The sequence below is a fragment of the Protopterus annectens genome, chromosome 3.part0, assembly GCF_019279795.1.
Source record: "Protopterus annectens isolate FY-2018-M chromosome 3.part0, PAN1.0, whole genome shotgun sequence".
Classification (NCBI taxonomy): domain Eukaryota; kingdom Metazoa; phylum Chordata; order Ceratodontiformes; family Protopteridae; genus Protopterus; species Protopterus annectens.
In genome coordinates this window covers 1656777483-1656798575 of record NC_056731.1, presented here as the reverse complement: position 1 = coordinate 1656798575, position 21093 = coordinate 1656777483, and positions in this window count along the sequence as shown.

Below are 21093 nucleotides of genomic sequence, written 5' to 3'. Positions count from 1 at the left end.
AGTGATAGTGTGTAGTCCTGTCCCCTCATCAGTTATCATTATATATCGTTACACCTTGTCAGTGTATGTGGTTTGTATAGCAATAAGTCAGCTCTTACAGTACATGCATATGCACTTGGTGACACCGTATAGCTCACTCCAATAGCCTTGTCTTGGCCACAATTACTATTCTGTTATTAGGTCCATCACACAGTAGGATTTATCACACTTTGTTGTGGGCCAGACAGTAGCAATAATAGAGATGGATTATGGCTGGCAGAACTACCGTAAGCTCTGCCCTGAAGGGCCCATAGGTGTCACAGCTGTGCCAGACTGTACCAAGAGTGTGTGTGTGTGTGTGTGTGTGTGTGTGTGTGTGTGTGTGTGTGTGTGTGTGTGTGTGTTTTGTGTGTGCGCGTTTGTATCTCAGCAAACATAATATGGCAGGGTATTACTTTACATGTGTTGTGTTCCCCTCGCAGGTGAACACCGGGGTTGGCATCCCTCCCCTTCACAACCTGATGTCAGCATTTTAGCGGACTCCCATGATGATGGTGGTCATAGTGGCATACAGGTGTGGTCGTTGGTGCCTGGACCCATGCCATTGTTTTGCATCCCACTCTCACCCACCATGTGCCCATAAATAGTCAATATGTCCACACATTCCCAGTCCCCACAGCTATGGATAGTGGACAGGGTCAGCGTGGTGGCATGGAAAGGCTAGTGTGTTGAGTATGGTGAGTGTGAGTGTAGACACCAGCCATAGGCAGAGGGGAAGTGAGGTCACACACAGGCAGATGGACAAGGGTGCTCAACAGAGGACTGCTGTCCATCAAGCCTCTGTCACATGTGCCATGGCAGGTGTCACCAGATGCATGTTATGGTTCATCATTGAGGCACAGGCACTGACTGCAACACCAGACAGATGCTCAGGGTCATGCATGCAGCATGCCCTGCCATGCGTGGTGACCTTCATGACTGTTGTGATGCCATAAGTCATCCTGCCAAAGTTGTGGATAAACAGTGGGGTGAGACATTGTCACTGCTCAACCATGCGCTGCCTGTGCTCAACCATGCACTGCCTGTGCTCAAGCATGTGGTGGGAGTAGGGCATTGGCCAGGTAGATGTAGGTCAGTGACACGATTAGCTGTGAGCCCACATGGCCATGCACATTCACAGTCCCATAGTGGCAGTACCAACTGCACTACTGATTGAAGGGAGGGTGCTGTCCACACCACAACAGAGCAGGCCACATGCAAGTTGCCCTAGCCAGTCCCATTGAGGATGCAGGTCCAGCAGACAGTAGTCACCATCAGGGAGTAGTACTGCATCTCTCCTTGGGACTGGCAATGCCAGTGATACTCCTGGCAGAACCAGCAACCACATCCCTGCCAGGAGATGGTAAGCCATACATCCTGCCATATACGGTCTACAGCTGTCCAACAGGCCTGTGTCAGGCATCCATATTGCTTGCAGGTGTGCAAACACTCACACATCCCTATCCTAGACAAGTCACCACCAGACATGCACAGCTCCTCTGCACGGCCCAGGTGAACATCACCCCTCCAGACACACACACACACACGCACACACACACACACACACACACACACACACACACACACACACACACACACACACACACACACACACACACACACACACACACACACACACACACACACACACACACACACAGGCACAATGTCAGCCATATGGCCCAGCATAGGCCTCTGGCAATCCAACACCACACCCTATGCATGTGATGATACATGTGCCACAACCCTGTTATCCATACAATTAATGCACAGACATGCTCATATGGGTCTGATGCACAGGGTGACTATGATACAGTGTCATGCTGTGTAAGCTGCTGTCTGCTGTCACTAGTTATGGGTACACATTGAGGTGTATTTGTCTTGTTAGCCATGATGCACTATTGCTGTTAATACTGCTGACTGACTGTAATGTCACTTACTGTATTCTGGTTGTCTTCCAGGTGTCTATGTGTCAGCAGGCTGTGGGCCTGCTGGCAGTAGCAATGTTGGTTAAGGCAAAGTGGTGACATAGTCACCTTATCATAGCCAAGTTACAGCTGTACATGTAAATGTTTACCAGGTGCATTTACATGCAACAGTGTGTGAAGGGCAATTGTGGCAGACAGTGTGACCTTGCATACATACCCTTGATACGGCCACCTAGCTCGCATACATGTCACCTGGGTGTTCCGTAGGCCCACAGGGACACACATACAGAAGAGGTTACTTGAGTACTGGCACTAGGTCCCTCACCAGCTTAGCCATTACATTCACTGCAACAGATTCAGCTATCAGCAGCTGTTGCCCCTGCCATTTCTGTCACGTCCACTCGACCATCATGTAGTTGATATGGGTTTATCTGATACTGTGTATGGCAGGTTTGGAATATGTATTCCTGACACAGGTCAGCCTGTGTTAGTCTAACCTGACAATCACCAGCATGTGTGTTTGCTATCTCATATGTATGTCTGGCATCTCATGCTGGTAGTGCACACATACTCATAGTCCTGTACATGGGGTAGCTGACAAAGTGCTGGGTACAGCCCCTATCTGCACAGTCTTATGAACGATAGTGCTAAATACATAACACAGACAGCACATTGGTACTGTAGTGTGGCAGTGTCTGCCACTACTATTGAAGTGGCTGACAATTGCAGGGACTGTTAGGATTGGCATTGGTGGGTTCAGAGGCCCTTAACATGTTAGAGCCATCAGACAGATACACACACACAGACACACACACACACACACACACACACACACACACACACACACACACACACACACACACACACACACACACACAAGCACACCACTGCATGGGGACATACATTGCGACACACATGCGCATGGAGGTGACACTTATCAGAGTGGATAACCTACCCATCTATTAATGTACTATACACAGTGATACAACCATTGAAGCACAGTGGCTTGGTGTTAGAAACTGTGTAGTTGTGCTTGTATGGTGGATGGCATCTGTATGTGCTGACACCAGTTTGTCAATGGGGGAGTTCAGGTGGAAGAGGCATACAAAATGGTTGTACCATCACATACACACAGACAAGTCATACACAGTTGCCAATAGACATATTAGTAACCCTACATATCCACTTGTATGTACTATAGTGCTGCGTACACATGCCATGCTCCACATACATTATATGCCTGGGACATACACATCCTCTTACAACAGGTAATCTTGCAAATGCTTTCATGGATGGTGGGATCACCAACCAGACATAGCGATTGGTCTCATCTACTGCTCCTACATACATGCACATGTGATAGTGTGACAGACTTTGTATCAGCATGATTTGTCAGTCAGGTACAATGTCTGATGCTGGTATGTGTGTCAGTCCAGTAACTATGACATGTGTGGCTATGATATCACAAGAATGTTCATTGTCAGGGGATACAGACCACATAGGATGCAAACATGGAGATATCCCATGTACATCTGTACAGATGACTGGTATGGGCTGTATAGTGTTACATGGTGCATGTGAGGCAGATGCCAATAACAGTGTCTTTAAAGTAATTTCATAAGCATGGGGTCCCCATGCCTTAAAATGGTATAACCTACACACACACAAAATATCCACAGGAGATAAGCTTCACACACTACTAGTTGTTGATATTGAGATTAGAACTCCTACCTATTTATTTCCACTATAGTATTATGCATATATTGCACACATCACAGAGCTTACAGGGCTGATAAGTGTATATCTAGGATGACTGACATCAGCAGGCCTTGTAATGTAGGTCAATGGGACGTGTACTGGGTTGTAGATGCCTCAAAATGGTAAAACCCACACCCCCAGAGGATATGATTCCCACCGGAACTCACACACACACACGCACACACACACACACACACACACACACACACACACGCTGCCAGCTGCCCAAAGTTGCTTCTAAGAGAAATGACATCAGCAGGACTGCTAAAGTAGGGCACTGGGTGGGTAAGTCCTCAAAATACTTCATCCTACAAACATACATACTTACTACACACACACACACACACACACACACACACACACACACACACACACACACAGACACACACACACATACACACACACACACACACACACACACACACACACACACACACACACATTTGCTGGACCTGAGAGTAGAACCCCTGCCTATCCAGTTATTTGTACTATAGTGTTACACAGTTATTGCACATGCTACAGAGCTTACAGGGCTGACAACTGCCCAAAGGTGCTTCTAAGGGGAATGACATCAGCAGGACTGCTAAATTAGGGCACTGAGTGGGCAAGTCCTCAAAATATTTCATCCTACTAACATACACACTTACAACTACTGCCCTATCAGTCTGACAAGCCTGATCTGCAAGGCCCATGGAATATATTATCATGGAACTTATAAAAAAAGACACTGACAACCTTCAAGCACTGAACCCCATGCAGTTTGGGGTCGTGAAGGGCTGATCTTGTCTCCTGAACCTCATTGACTTCTTCAAATCAGTCTCCAGAGCTGTGGACAAGGGTAAGGTAGTTCACACCGCCTGTCTGGACCTCACTAAGGCCTTCAAAACCATCCCCCACTCTGGAATCATAGATAAACCTACTAAGTTGGGCAGTAATCCCTACATCACTCAATGGGTTGCCAACTGGCTTACTGACAGAACCCAGACTGTAAAAGTAGCAGACTCCAAATCCAGCTCCAGACAAGTGACAAGTGGAGTACCTCAGGGTTCAGTCCTGGGACCGCTCTTGTTTGGCAACTACTTCTCTGAAGTACAGGCCAATACTAAGGGACTCTGGCTAACAAAGTTTGCAGATGACTGCAACCTGGGAGCCATTATTGAACCCCCAAATGATGTGGATATTCTACAAAAGGGTCTTACAGAAACAGATGCTTGGTGCCAGAGCCATGGGCTCAAGCTCAAATGCCAAGAAATGTATAGTTATCTCCTTTGGGAAAAAACATGTACCCATGAATTACCACATAGGTGGCAGTACACTAAACACCGAAAGTGTGATAAGAGACTTAGAACACAGGTGGACAGTGGTTTCACCTTCGATAACCACATCGCCACAACAGTCAGGAAATCTTTCTATGTGGCACACCTCATCACTAAGGGCTTTTCATCCAGAAAAAAGGAGGTCATTGTCCCACTGTTCTCATCTCTCATTAGACCCATTATAGAATACAATGCCCCATTTGGTATGTACCTCTCAAGACATCTGCAATGACTGGAAAGGCCACAGAAATACTTCACTAAAAGAATCACAGTCCTAAAGCAGATGCCCTATGTTGACCGTCTAAAAAAACTCCACCTATACTCTGTCACATATCATCTATTCAGAGGTGATATCTGCTTAACATACAAGGCCATGTCAAACCCATAGCTGTTGGACATGCTACACTTAAATAAATCTCAATCCCTCAGAGACACACGCTCCAGGGATCTAAATCTTGTCATCACAATGAACAAAACATGCTGGAGGGATAGGTTCCTAACTCAGAGACTTCCCAAACTCTGGAATAGACTGCCCATACATGTCAAGCAGAGCACTTCTTTGGCCCTCTTCAAAAGGAACCTTGATGATTGGATGGGAGATAGGAAATTCATCCCGGGGATCACGTCAGTTGCCCTGCTAGACAGGGGTCCAGGGAAGTAAATACCATGGGGAGAAATAGCCAGGGAATTGTTATGGCTAGACTTGTATAGGCCCTAGGGCCAATAGCCTAGTACTAGCCTATGAACCTATGAATCTATGAACAAACACTTGCACTCACCCACATTTGCTGGACTTGAGAGTAGAACCTCTGCCTATCTAGTTATTTGTACTATAGTGTTACACAGTTATCGCACATGCTACAGTGCTTACAGGGCTGACAGCTGCCCAAAGGTAGTTCTAAGGGGAATGACATTGGCATGACTGCTAAAGTAGGGCACTGGGAAGTGTGTTGGGTGGGAAGGTCCTCAAAATACATCACCCTGTACACATAGATACTTACACACACTTGTATACACACACACACACACACACACACACACACACACACACACACACACACACACACACACACACACACACATATTTGCTAGAACTGGGAATTGAACCCCTGCCTATCTAATTATTTGTATGATACTGTTATATAGTTATTGCACACACCCTAGAGCTTATAGGGCTGGGGCTGTGCAAAGGTACTCCTAAGGGGAATGACATCAGCAGGACTGCTAAAGTAGGGCACTGGGAAGTGTTGTGGGTGGAATGGCCTAAAACTGTTTCACCTACAAACAAACAGACACACCTTCACTTTCATACACACACTCTCTCACTTGCCAGCACTGAGATTAGAGCCCCTACCTATCTAGTTATTTGTACTATAGTGCTACGCAGTTATCGCATGGGCTACAGAGCTTATAGGGCTGATAGGTGCCCAATGGTACTTCAAAGCACAAATACATGCGAGAGATGCAACTATACGGCCAAACTGGAGGCTGAGCTCTCTCTCTCAACATAGGACTGGCATGACCAGATAGGAGGAGAAAGTAACCACACACACTATAGACCCAGTCTCACATAATACCATCACAACCTCAAATCATACACATAAACACACAAAGACATACTCGGAGGCTCTGATCAAAAATCTACCAAAACAGCAGAGGCCACCAAAGCAGACACCCAAACAACTACCACCTCAGAACACAACACCTGCAACACATAGACCACACAGTCAGAGTGTCAAGCAGTCACAGCCCTTAAGGCCAAACACAATGCCAGACACACTAGTCATTGGTGACTCCATAGTCAGACACACTGACGTCCCCTCCAGACTGAGTAAGGAGAAGGTCACAGTAAGCTGCCTGTCGGTGCTAGAATCCGCCACATAGCATGCACTCAGGTCTCTCAACAGCAGGTACAAGTACGACTCAATCATTGTCCATGCTGGTGTTAACGACCTGAGACGTACCTCCTTGGACTACATGAAAAGAGACATAGAGGAGCTCTCTGATTATGTAGCCCAAGCAGGTATGACCCTGACCTTGAGCAGTATCCTACCTTCACCAAGAATGATGCCACAATACAGAGATAAGATGATCAGCTTTAACAATTGGCTTAAACTCTGGTGTCATTCAAAGGGGATCAATGTCTGTCTGCCTGGGATGACATGCTGGACAAGCCAGCTGCTTGAAGGGGCGGCTTGCACTTGTCAGCCCTGGGATTCTGGATTTTGGCAAAGGCTCTTGCCACCAACATAGTGGCTTTTTAGGCAAGGTACAAATTCTAAAGCTACCACCCTAGAACAAAACAAAGAAAAAACTAAGGGTAATGCTGCTCAATGCCAGAAGTCTCAACCTCAAGATGCGCTTTCGAGGCCCTTCTCAGTATGGAGAACATCGATGTCTGTGCTGTGACAGAAACCCGGTTCAAGGCTCCTGAGAGCACCCCAGCACTATCAGGTTTTACCTCATATCATGTTCCGGCCCCAAAACCCAGACAATACCAAGAAAGGAGGAGGGGTATCCATATTCATCAAGGACACCCACACCTCAAGATTGGTGGCATCGCACAATGTATCGGAAACCATCCAGGTGCAATTAACCATAGGCAAGACTGCTCTGCAATTTGTAGCATGTTACAGGCCACCCTCGCAAACTCAGGAACCTCATATGGCCTTCCTGAAAACACTGGAGGGGATAAATGTATCGCCGAACACCATCATACTAGATGACTTCAACTACCCTAATATAGACTGGGAACACTACTCAAGCCCAAACACTCTAGCCCAAAAGTTCCTGGAATTCATAAACTCAAATGCCATGGAACAACTAGTCACCATCCCCACAAGAGGAGAAAACATACTTGATCTCATCATCACGAACATGGGAGCACAATGTTCAGCGAAGTATACCCCTCACTGGTGAGATCTGATCACAAACTAATCTCGCTGGAGGTCCTCATCCCGCCCCACGAAATGAAAAGACCACAGTAAAGAACTTCTCAAAGCCGACTTCACACTTCTAAAGACTAGTGTGGTCTCCTTTAAGGCCCCTGAGCGGCGGTTAACATTACTCAAACCGCTGAATCACTTACAAATGCCTTCTACCAGCACCTGCAGCGCTGCATGGATCAGGCAATCCCAAGCAAAACAAAGACTCTTTGTACCAAAGGCAAGCGTCCGTCTGGTGGACCCCAGCCATAAACAAACTCTACAACAAAAGGAGAAAGCTACTACAAGATAGAGCAAAATCCTTAAAAGGTAAGACACCGCTGATCACTATAAGCAAAAAGCTAAGAGCTCTCATAAAATCATCCAAAGCTAATTTTGACACCGAAATAGCTAAGGACTCTAAAGACAACCATAAGGCATTCTTTAGCTATGTCAGAAACCTAGGAGGAAACTCCCAGATATGCTCAGAATTAGTTCAAAATGATGTGAAGATTACTGATCCTACAGACATTGCCAACATACTGGCTGAAAGGTTCAGTGCAAACTCCCCAAAGGAGAGATATCTATACCAAATGATTGTAGCCCCCAAACATCTCTAAGCCCAGGTGAGAACTGCTCTCCAAGGCAAAGAACACAGCATCCATGGGACCTGATGGTGTCCACGGCTGTGTGCTCCATGAACTCAACGAGGAATTAAACCCACAGTTAGGACAGCTGTTTAATCTTAGTCTCACCTCCGGATAATGCCCAGGAGTGGCACAGCGACTGTGGTCCCACTCCACAAAGGCAGTGCCTCCACCGACCCTGGAAATTACCGTCCCATTAGCTTGACAAGCCTTATCTGCAAAGCCATGGAGAGGATCGTAATGGATCTCATAAATAAAGACATAGGGAACTTGCAGACTTTGGATCCAACCCAGTTTATCTTTGTCAAAGGCAGATCATGCCTTCTAAACTTGGTTGACTTTTTTGAAACAGTCACCAAGGCCATTGACGAGGGAAAGGCAGTCCATACAGCCTACCTAGACCTGGCGAAGGCTTTTGATACAATACCTCACTCGGGTATCATTGAAAAACCCATCAACTTAAATGTAAACCCATACATTACAAGATGGGTTGCAAACTGGCTGAGTGACAGAACCCACAGGGTCAGAGTTGCTGGCGCCATGTCAGACCCAAAGCCTGTCACAAGTGGTGTCCCACAGGGCTCAGTCCTGGGCCCACTCTTGTTTGGCATCTACTTTTCTGAAGTACAAGCAAACACAGGAGGGTTATGGCTGACAAAGTTTGCAGATGACTGCAAACTGGCCAGTTGAAAACGCATCCGACACAGATATCCTTCAGAAGGGTCTCACAGAAGCGGATAACTGGTGCCAGAGCCATGGCCTAAAGTTAAATGCCAAGAAATGCATAGTCATACCCTTCGGGAAAAATAAGGTTACCCCTAGCTACCATATAGGTGGCAATCCCTGAACACAGAAGAAGTTATTAGGGACCTGGGAACCCAGGTTGACAGTAGCCTTTCATTCGACACTCATATTGCTAAAGTAGTTAGGAAGACCTTCTACATTGCCCACCTTATCATGAAGGGATTCACATCTAGATCAAGGGAAGTCATAGTCTCCCTATACTCATCACTCATCAGACCAATGATCGAGTACAATGCCCCACTCGGAATGTATCTGACCCGACACTTGCAGCAGCTGGAGAGGCCACAAAAGTTCCTCACCAAAAGGATAAAGGGTCTCAAAAATCTGTCTTATGCTGCCCGACTGAAAGAACTCCAGTTATATTCAGTTGCTTACCGCTTGCTCAGAGGTGACCTATGCCTGACATACAAGGCCATGTCAAACCCAGATTTGATGAACATGCTTCATCTCAAAAATCTAGATCCCTCAGAGCCACAAGGGCGAGACTTAAACCTCGACACGGTTATTAATAGGGCGTGCTGGAGGGATAGATTCATCACCCAAAGACTCCCTATGCTGTGGAACAAAATCCCGGTTTATGTGAGGCAGAGCACCTCGCTGGCCTTGTTCAAGAGGAATCTTGACCAATGGATGGGAGATCACAGATACACCCCAGGGGTTACCTCAGTGTCACTGCTCGACAGAGGCACAGCAAAATAATGGGCATAGTTTCTCCAAACTAAAGGGGTGGCGTAAGCCACAAAACTATGGGCTAGGCTTATAAATGCCCTCGGGCAGATAGCCTAGTATGAACCTATGAACCTATGAACCTATAAGGTGAATGACAGCAGCAGATCTTGTGAAATAGGGCAATAGGAAGTGTACTGAATAGGAACAGTCTCCTAATACTTACACCTACAGAGACCCACACACAGAGTCAGGTGATGTGATATTATAAACCCCACCTCAGTACTATTACACAGTGGGGCTCACCTTTTATGCTGGCACATGAGACTGGTTACAACCAGTATGCCACTGTCCACAGCAGGACATCACTCTATGCCATTCAGGGTATCCATGTGTGTGACTCTGTGTGTGTGTCCCTGTCTCTCTCTCTCTCTCTCTCTCTCTCTCTCTCTCTCTCTCTCTCCCTCTCTCCCTCTCTCTATCAGTGTCTGTCTCTCACTTCATCACATCTCTGTGTGTGTAAGCTTGACATATTGCTATCTGTTGCCCATATATATGTCTGTGTATCACATGCAACGGATGCAGATATATCAGATCTGGGCCACCTACAGCCAGCTGTGGGTACTCCTGTCTGATGAGTGTGTGTAGGGACAGTTAAGGTGTACATAGCTGTCTGTATGCACAGACATATTTACGCAATACAATCATATAGTCCGATGTAGGTTCCAGCTTGGCCTGTGATTCTCTAAGTGTAGGACCATGCCCAGTGTGACTTTCTCTAGTGAGAGTGAGACTCCATTCCAAAGATAGGTGTACTCCAGTCAGGGGTTTTGTGTGCTACAGCCATACCTCTCAGGAGTAAACAGGACTTTCCTAGGGGTACTGAGTTTATTTAGCAGACATATCTGTAGTCTGACACTGCAAAGTATTGTGTCATTACCTAGTAACAGACATCCACAGATCATCTCAGTGTTTTACCAGATGAATGCAAAATGTATGATGCATAGACCAATATTATCAGCCCAGCTATGTACATTCTTGCCCAACAAGGTTATTTGTGAGGTATGGCTACAGCCAGTTGATGACACTGTGTAAACAGTCCAGCAACTTGGTGATATACTGGCTGAGGATCTCCTGCTTGTGTGGTATCTTTCTTACCTGAGATGTCATATCCTGGTGCAGCCATAACTCTCACATGTACATTTTTTGGCAGATTGTCCAGGCGTTTGCCTAGGGGTTTCATCCAGTCTACATAAACTTGTATTTCTATGGCAAGTTAGTTGCATAAAATTGAAGACTGATGTTACAAAATAATAACAGACTATATAACCTTCAGACAATTCCTGCCAATGCAAACCCCTCATCCTGCTAACTTTCTCAGTATGTGAGGGCAATATTTACAACACATGTCTATCATTGTGCCTTTGTTACACTTTTATTCCTGACCTTGTCCAGATGTCTTGCTGTCAGAGGTTGGGAGGTATGAGTGTGGGTGCAGAGAGCATTCTACTGTGCAGACATATCCATTATATGTGTAGTATATTCCACATAGCACTGTGACTTCCAGGTATGTCAGTGGCAGAGCAGTAGGTATAGCTGACATGCATAATAGTTCACACTGCAATTATCTACATATGGCCCAATCAAAGACAGCACTGTACCTAGGCCACTACAACAGAACAGCCGGGAGTAAGTGCTGGCCAGATCCTGACAGTATTAACCACACATACACATAGCTTATTGACCCCTGCATACTGTGGACATGCAACATGTTTTCATGTGTATTGGGACAGGCCTGGCAATGTGTGCTCTGCTGCTATTTCCCTGAAAATATACATGTTACTGCATTTTGGTGGGAATATGTGAGGAGGGGGCACACCTCTCAGCTGTACAAATTTGCACAGACTGTGCTGATATTTCCTTTACATTTTGTTTCCATTTAGCATAGTATTGTGCCCTGTCTTGGAGACTTGAGGCATATCACTACAGTCAACAGGTCAGATTGTAATGGCATACATTTGAGTTTCAGACTTCTTACCCTTCAGAGCCTTAAGACCTGCTGTGCTATCACTGTGAAAGTCTGTAGGGAATGTTTCATCATTGTCCTCATTTGTGGGTCTTTGCCAAACATTTCTTTATGGTTTTCTATGGCTGACTTGCTGGGTGAGGCTGAAGGGTAAGTGTGGGAACCAAACATTGACATCCATGCATGTAACCTATGACCCCCCAGTTTGTTAGCCCCCCCCCCCCCACATATGCTGCAGTGAGAATTGTCACCTAGGGGACTACTGCATTCTCGGGGGAAGCCAGTATTGGGCAAACTTTTCCTGGTGTCCCACATAGCTGTCAGTTGTCTGCTGCTATCCCAGTAGGCCACCCCATTCCCTTGCATGCATGCATCAATACCATAGATATGCTACCAGAACATACTAATCCATTCATTTATTGTTAAGAAGACTTACTTACCTTGTGCATGCGGCAGTTGTGAGGGCAGTGCTTGAGGGCTGTCTATGCCACATACACACAGTACACTGCCTATACATGGCAAGTTACAGGTAGTGTGATGTGTGTATCATCCATTTTAGTGTGTGTGAGTCAGAGAGAGGAGTCAGTCCCTGGGTCCCTACAGTGTCAGTGTATATGCCATGCACTGCCTCTTTGCCAAGGCCAGGGCATATTGGGCACTCCTCCATCTGCCTACAGGAGCTAGCTCAGGGGCTTCCTCCTCCAAGTCCCTCTGTGCCTGTGGGGACCTTGGCAATGGTGGGGGGCTGTGTGGCTCTTCCTCATGCTGTTCCTGCTGCAGCTGTTTCCGCAGGATCATATTGTGTAGCATGGCGCATACTATGAACATGTGTGCACATGTGACTGGAGAGGACTGCAAGGTTCCACCAGATATGTCAAGGCAGTGGAACCATGATTTAAGCATCCCAAACACATAGTCTATAATTATCCTGGTTTGTGCATGTGCCTCATTATGGCATTCTTGATTGGGCGTGTGTGCATTTATGATTGGTGTTATCATCCACGGCTCCAGTGCATAGCCAGCGTCCCCCACCAGATGGCCATACAGGGTGTCCCCACTGGCAAATGCCTGGTACAGCTGTGACAAATGCCAGATGTGGGAGTCGTGATAGCTTCCTGGGTTGCCAGCACACACATTCATGATAATTACACACGACCTGGCAATTGATGGAGGGGAAGCTCTTGCAGTTTATGTAGACACTACTCTGTTCACCGGATGGTGCTTTGATGTGGCTGTGCATGCAGTCTATTGCACCCAATACCTCCTGGTAGTCTGCTACACGGTGAAAGAGATGCATATTGCTGGTCCTCTCCTCACGGGTGTTGGGGAAGTAAATGTGCTCACCGGCATGTGGTAGCATGGCATCCAGGAACTGGTGGATTACCCTGGATGCAGATGCCTGTGAGAACCTCATAATGTCCCCAGTAGGTCTTTGAAAGTACCTGTAGCTAGTATTCTTGAGGCTAAACATACCTTGGTATCCACTAGGATGAGTTCCCCTCTGTTGGCTCTGGGTCTGAGTTGAGGCCGGCACAGCTCGATGATTTGCTGAAGTATGTCTCTGTTCTCCCTGTAGTGCTCTACTATCTTCAGATCATGTAGCCCCTGGTAGGTTACCCTAAGTCTGAACACTCTTCTCCTCCTCCTCCTCAGTCTGGGGTGGTTGTCAGCATTATCCTCTTCACCACCCCCAGCCTCTAGCACATACTAATGTATCAAAGTAATGGCAGCCCCTAACATTTTTACAGTTAAAATTCCCCCACATGTGTACACAAATGGTGCAGAGTTTGTGGTTAAAACTGGACTAAAAGGTGTTTGGATAGTTTATACTGTTGTACTGCAGATGCTGCCTGTATGATTGGCTGGCTATAATATATTTCACCTGCTTGCTATTTTATTTGTACTTGATTGCTTTTATTCTTGTATTTCCTGCCCCCTCCCATTTCTGCCCCAAGGCATGCCATGCAAACCCGCTGCCCAAAAGTAAACAGTGCTGCTATTTCCATTTTTTTTTTTTTGTTTTTAGACCCGGTGCACGCCATGCAAACTGATTTAGATAATGTAAACACTGTGCAGTAGAAATGGCCCTCCTCTGAACATGAGCACACTCTTCATTTCATGGAATAAGTCAATACAGCTCTAGACACACCCCCTTGCTTAGCTGTTCTTAGCTAAGCTCAACTGGGAGCTGTGGAGCTCCAATGAGTTTACACCAAGCATGACACACCCCCTTTTCATGTCAGCTGCTCCTCCTGCTTACACCACTGCCTTATAGCTCCTAGATGGTTAGGAGCAGCCAAAGACTGGTCTCCCATTTACTGATTCATTAAAATTTGCTCATAGGTTCATAGGTTCATACTAGGCTATCTGCCCTAGGGCATTAATAAGCCTAGCCAGAGTGTGTTTGGCTTTCGCCACCCATTTTAAATTAATTTTGCTATGCCCTTTTTCGAGGTTAGTATACTGTGCCTCTGTCTAACAGTGACACAGAAGTGATACCCGGGGTAAACCTACAATCTCCCATCCTCTCATCAAGATTCCTCTTGAAGAGAGTCATTGAGGGACTCTGCCTAACCTGGACTGGGATTTTATTCCAGAGTGAAGGGAGCCTCTGGGTTATGAATCTGTCCCTCCAGCATGTCCTATTTATTTCAGTGTTGAGGTTCAAGTCTCTCGAGCTCGTAGCTCGATGGGATTTGGATTTTCTGAGGTGCAGCATGTCCATTAATTCCGGGTTGGACATGGCTTTATACATCAGGCACAGATCGCCTCTGAGCAGGTGGTATGCCACTGAGTAGAGCTGGAGTTTCTTTAACCAGGCAGCATATGGCATCTGTTTGAGCCCTTTGATCCTCTTGGTGAGGTACTTGGGGTCTTTCCAGTTGCTGCAGGTGTCTGGTAAGGTACATCCCAAAAGGGGAATTGTACTCAATTATGGGCCTGATGAGGGATGAGTAAAGAGGCACGATGACCTCCCCTGATCTAGATGTGAATCCCTTCATGATTAGGTGGGCTATATAAAATGTTTTTCTAACCACTTTGGCCACAGGGTTGTCAAATGAGAGATTGCTATCAACTTGGGTCCCCAGGTCCCTAATTACTTCTTCTGTACTTAATGGATTAATACCTACGTGGTAATTTGTGGGCACTTTGTTTTTGCAAAAGGGGATGACTATACACTTTTTGGCGTTTAGCTTCAGGCCTTGTCTGTTTCTATGAGGCCCTTTTGGAGGATGCTTTTGTCGGCTGGAGATTCGATTATGGTGACCAGTTTGCAGTCATCTGTGAACTTGTTCAGCCACAGTCCTTCCATGTTGGCCTGTACCTCCGAGAAATATATACCGAACAAGAGAGGTCCCAGGACTGAGCCTTGTGGGATGCCACTTGTAACTGGTTTGGAGTCTGACATGGCTCCAGCAATTCTAACCATGTGGGTTCTGTCCTTGAGCCAGTTTGCAACCCATCTAGTGACATAGGGGTTTATATTTAAGCTGATGAGCTTATCTATAATGCCCGAGTGGGGTATTGTATCGAAGGCTTTTGCGAGGTCCAGGTATGCTGTGTGGACCACCTTCCCCTCGTCAATGGCCTTGGTGACTGTTTCAAAGAAATCTACCAGGTTTAAGAGGCAGGATCTGCCCTTAACAAAGCTGAACTGGGTAGGATCCAGTGTCTGTAGGTCCCCAATATCTTTATTTATGAGGTCCATGATCATCCTTTCCATAGCTTTGCAGACCAAGCTAGTCAGGCTTATGGGGCGATAGTTTCCAGGATCCATTGAGGCACCACCTTTGTGGCGAGGGACCACTGTTGCTGTACACCACTCTTTGGGTACATATCCTGTAGTAAGGCTGAGATTGAACAGTAGTTTTGTGTTTGGATTTAGCTCTTCTTGGAGTTCATGTAGGACGCAGCCCGGGAAACCGTCTGGTCCCATTGATGCTGTGTTTTTTGCTTTGGAGTGGGCGGCTCTTACCTGAGCATCTGAGATGTCAGGGGGGGGGGGCAGCACTCTGCTGGGATAGATATTTGCCCTTTTGGTGGAGGGGGGAGTTTGCACTGAACCTGTCAGCTAGGATGTTGGCAATGTCTGTGGGTTTGGTGTATTTTTTGTCATTTTGGACTAATTCTGAGCATATCTGGGAATTTGCACCCACGTTCCTAACATAACTAAAGAAAGCCTTGTGATTATCCTTAGTGTCATGTGCAATTCTTCTCTCAAAGCTGGCCTTAGACGATTTTATTAGTGCCCGTAGTTGCTAATACTGATCAGAGATGCCTTCCCTTTTTGGGATTTTGCTCTATCATGTAGTAGCTTCCTCCTTCTATTGTATAGTTTGTTTATGGCTGGGGTCCACCAGACAGGACGTCTGCCTTTGGAGGATTGGGTCTTGGTTTTATTTGGGATTGCATGATCCATGCATTCCTGAAGGTGTTCATAGAATGCGTTTATAAAGGATTCTGTGGTCTGGGCCATATTTTCCACAGGCCCGAGGGCTTTGAAGGATTCCACCTCGGTTTTGAGGAGTGTGAAATTTGCTTTAAAGAAGTTTTTCACTGTGGTTTTCTGGGCAGGGGGTAGGGTCGGGATGTGAATATCCAGTGAGATTAGTTTATGGTCTGATCTTACCAGTGAGGGATACACTTCTGGTCTGGAGCATAGAGTCCCCATGTTGGTGATGATCAGGTCGAGTATGTTTTCCCCTCTTGTGGGAGTGGTAACAAGTTGTTCTATAGCATTTGAGTTTATAAATTCTAGGAACCTTTGGGCTAGGGTGTTGGAGCTAGAGTAATGCTCCCAGTCTATGTTTAGGTAGTTGAAGTCGCCCAATATAATGGTGTTTGGAGAGACCTTCAAATTTTCCAGTGTTCTCAGGAAGGCCGAGTGGGGTTCCTGGGTTTGGGAGGGTGGTCTGTAGCAGGCTATAAACTGGAAGGCAGTTTTACCCACTGTTAGTAGCACATGGATAGTCTCTGATGCTTCGTGCTGTGCCACCAACCTGGAGGTGTGGGTATCTTTGACAAATATTGATACTCCCCCTCCTTTTGTGGTTCAGTCCAAGTTTTGGAGCCGAAAAGCATGGTATGAGGTATAACCTGGTAGTGCTGGGGTGCTCTCGGTAGCTTTGAACCAGGTTTCTGTTACTGCACAGATATCGATGTTCTCCATGCTAAGGAGAGTTTCGAGTGCGTGCATTTTGAGGTTTAAACTTCTGGCGTTGAGTAGCATTACTCTTAGTTTCTTATCCCTTGTGATACCTATGGAGGTGGGTTTGTCTTTTGAGCCTTGCCTAAAAAAGGCACTATGGGGGTAGCAAGAGTCTTTGCCAATATCCGAAAGCCCAGGGGTAACAAGTGCAAGCCGTCCCTAGCGAAGCATCGTGGCTTGTCAAGCATGTCATCCCAGGCTGACAGGCATTGGATCCCCTTTGAATGACACCAATACTTAAGCCAGTTGTTGAAATTGATCATCTTGTCTTCATATTGTGGCATCATTCTTGGTGAGGGTAAGATGCTACTCAAGGTCAGGGTCATACCGGCCTGGGCTACATGCTCAGAGAGCTCTTCTATGTCTCTTTTTATGTAGTCCAGGGAGGTACATCTCAGGTCATTCACACCAGCATGGACAATGACTGAGTCATATTTGTACTTGCCTTGGAGTGACCTGAGTGCTTGTGTTTTGTGGCAGATCCTAGCGCCTGACAGGCAGCTCACTGTGACCTTCTCCTTGTTCAGCCTGGTGAGCAGGACGTCAGTGTGCTTGACGATAGAGTCACCTATTACAAGTGTATCAGGTGTGTTGTTTAGCCTCAAGGGCTGTGACTGTTCGGCACACTGGCTTTGTGAGCTATGTGTTGCACGTGTTTTGTTTTGGGGTAGCGGTTGCTTGGGTGTCTGCTTTGTGTCATTTGCACACCCCACTGCCTTAGTCCCTGGTTACACCACTACACTACAGCCTTCCTCCTTGGCAACCACTGTTATGTGTTATTGTTTTGATTCTGCATGCCATAGACATGTTGTATCTTTCGGCTTTTCCTGGTTAGGGGTCGCCACAGCGGAACTCCGGTCTGCTAATGATTGGCAGTAGATTTTTTACATACTGACTTGCCAGGCCTGATGCACAACCTTCAACGAAGGTACGCCCATTCACGCATGACTCCACACAGAAGACGCTTTAGCTGAGAATCGAACAGGACAACATCTTACTGTGAGGCGACAATGCTTCTGCAGCACCACCACTGCAGATCTATAATGGCAAAATGCAAATTTCACTTAAAATTGCCTTTTCACATTTTTTTCAGCACAATCCCATTTGCATGCTGCTGCCCTATGCTTAAATGGCCAAAATCAGCCAAAAAAATAAAACTTTTATTTTCATACTTTTGCAACACATTTCCATGCCAATGGATTATAATACATGCTTTACTTTGAGCTGTTATGCCTCTATTTTGATTTTTCTGCAGAAATGTATTTGGCTAGTAGCCGAATACATTTCTGCACCTCGCACTGTTCTTGCACAGATACCTGCCTGCTTACTGAATTACTAATTCACCTCATTTGTATGGTGTCCACCAGCAAATGAGATAATTAGCATTATTCAGTGGTGTCCATGCAAGAATAGTGCTAGCAGGCTCATACATGCCCCCAGCCTTGTTTTTGGATCACTCGGCAGCCATATTCCATGCAGGAGCTGCTACTCTATTCCTGCACGAAAAAAAACACTTACTGAATCCCAGGGATTATCTATAATCAAATAAAAAATACAACCAATTTCAGGAAAAATATTTTCAGTGAAACACTAAAAACAATATAACTAGAATGTACTTAGAACAATGCCACTAGATACTGCTGTAAACCACTTTAATAAAGTATTCTTATAGATGTTAAATAATCTAGCAGATCAGTATGTAATAAAAGAATAAAGTCCAACCCTGCACCATGGCTGACAAAAGAAATAAAAAAAAAAATCATAACAAAAAGGGTTAAAGACTGGAAAAACTGGTATAAAGATATAATTCAAAATGCCTTACAGATATTGAGACATCTTAAAAACTTTGCAAAACTCCATGTCAAACAGGGATAAGCAAAGATACTATACCAACCTACAAGACAAACATAAAAACAATCCAAAGCTTTTTTGGTCATCACTAAATAAACTACTCCACCCTGGCAAGACCACCTCACCATCTTCAAAAACAGACAATACAATAGACTCTATCCCCACACAGTTTAATTTCTACTTTATACAACCAATACTATCTCTTACACACTAATACATTTTCCACATTTCTCTACCCCTGTCCAATCAAATCCACCCATAGCTCTTAAATTTTAGTCCACTACCTACCTCTCTCAAAAGGAAATTGATTCTTAAACTAAAAACTACTTCTGTCACTGTAGATCAACTACCATCAGTTTACCTAAAAATGGCCACAGAAGTCATAGCTTTCCCTGTAGCCATACTAAGCAATAGTTCCATAGAGGAAAAGTACGTCCCATCACTATGGAATAAATCCTACATCATAACACTGCACAAAGGAGGCACATCTACAGAGTTTAATAACTACAGACTAATAGCGATTCTCTTCCTCCCTCCAAAATATTAGAGAAATGTATCCGCATGCAGCTAATGCAATACCTAACCTCAAATAACCTGCTCTCAGAAACACAATATGGCTTTAGGCCCCAGCACAGCACCACTACTGCTCTACCACATTTTACCAGTATAATAAACCAACATAGAAACAATGGTCTGCTTGCGTCCCTATGTTCTTAGACTTGTTAAAGGCATTTGATACTGTCTCACACCAGCAACTGCTCATTCAAATCTCCTCAATAGGACTTTCACAATACTCCTTCTTGTGGTTTCTTAGTTACCTATCTGGAAGGTGACAAGCCATTAAATGGCAACTAACCTACTCATCATTTCAACCAATTACTGCAGGTGTCCCTCAATGCTCTATCCTTGGTCATTTCCTATTTAATATATTTATTAATGACCTCCACACGTGGTGGTGGTGCTGCGGTAGCATTATCGCCTCACAGTAAGATGCTGACTGGTTCGACTCTCAGCTAGAGCGTCTTCTGCGTGGAGACATGCGTGAATGGGTGTACCTTCGTTGAAGGTTGTGTGTTAGGGCTGGCAACTCAGCACATAAAAATCAACTGCCAATCATTAGCGGACCAGAGTTCCGCTGTGGTGACCCCTAACTGGGAAAAGCCGAAAGACACAAAAAAAAAATGAATGACCTCCCCACCCCCACTCACCATGCTAGCTTAGTTCAGTATGCAGACAACTCAACATTAATACGTGTGGCCTCAACAATAAATAAGCTGCAAGACATACTCAAAAATCTTTCTCCTCTGTAGAAACCTGACTCAAAGAATCAAACCTCCTACTCAACCCCAGGAAAACTAAGTTAATGCTTTTTACTTCAAAACGTTGCCAAAATCAAAAGCAATTTTTTACCATAAAATCATCACTGTCGCTGAAACTGTAACTCACAATAAACTTCTAGGTGTTATAATAGCTGACAGTCTCAAATATGACCAGAATATACTGTACCCCACTAAATCTACTCACCAGAAACTAGGCTCCCTTTATAAGATCTATGGATTCCTTACAGATACTGCAAGAAAAACTCTAGCCACCACCTTCTTATTGCCAACTCTCTTATATGCCATGCCTATGCTAACAAACTTAAACGATACTCAAAGAAAGAAACTCCTGCTACAATAAAATAACTAAATTTGTCACCAGTTTCCCCTTATAGGGCACACCACTGGCATATCTTAAAACAATTAAACTGGCTTGAACTACACAACTACCAAATATATTCACAACTAACTACAGCACACAAACTCATTCATCATTGAGAAAAATGCCCTGTACTACATAACTTATTATTGACCTACTGTCCAACAAGGACTTTCCAATCTAGTAACAAATTCTTATTACTTACAAATAAGTCAAATAATTTTGTAGGAGATTCGCTCTACTCCCAA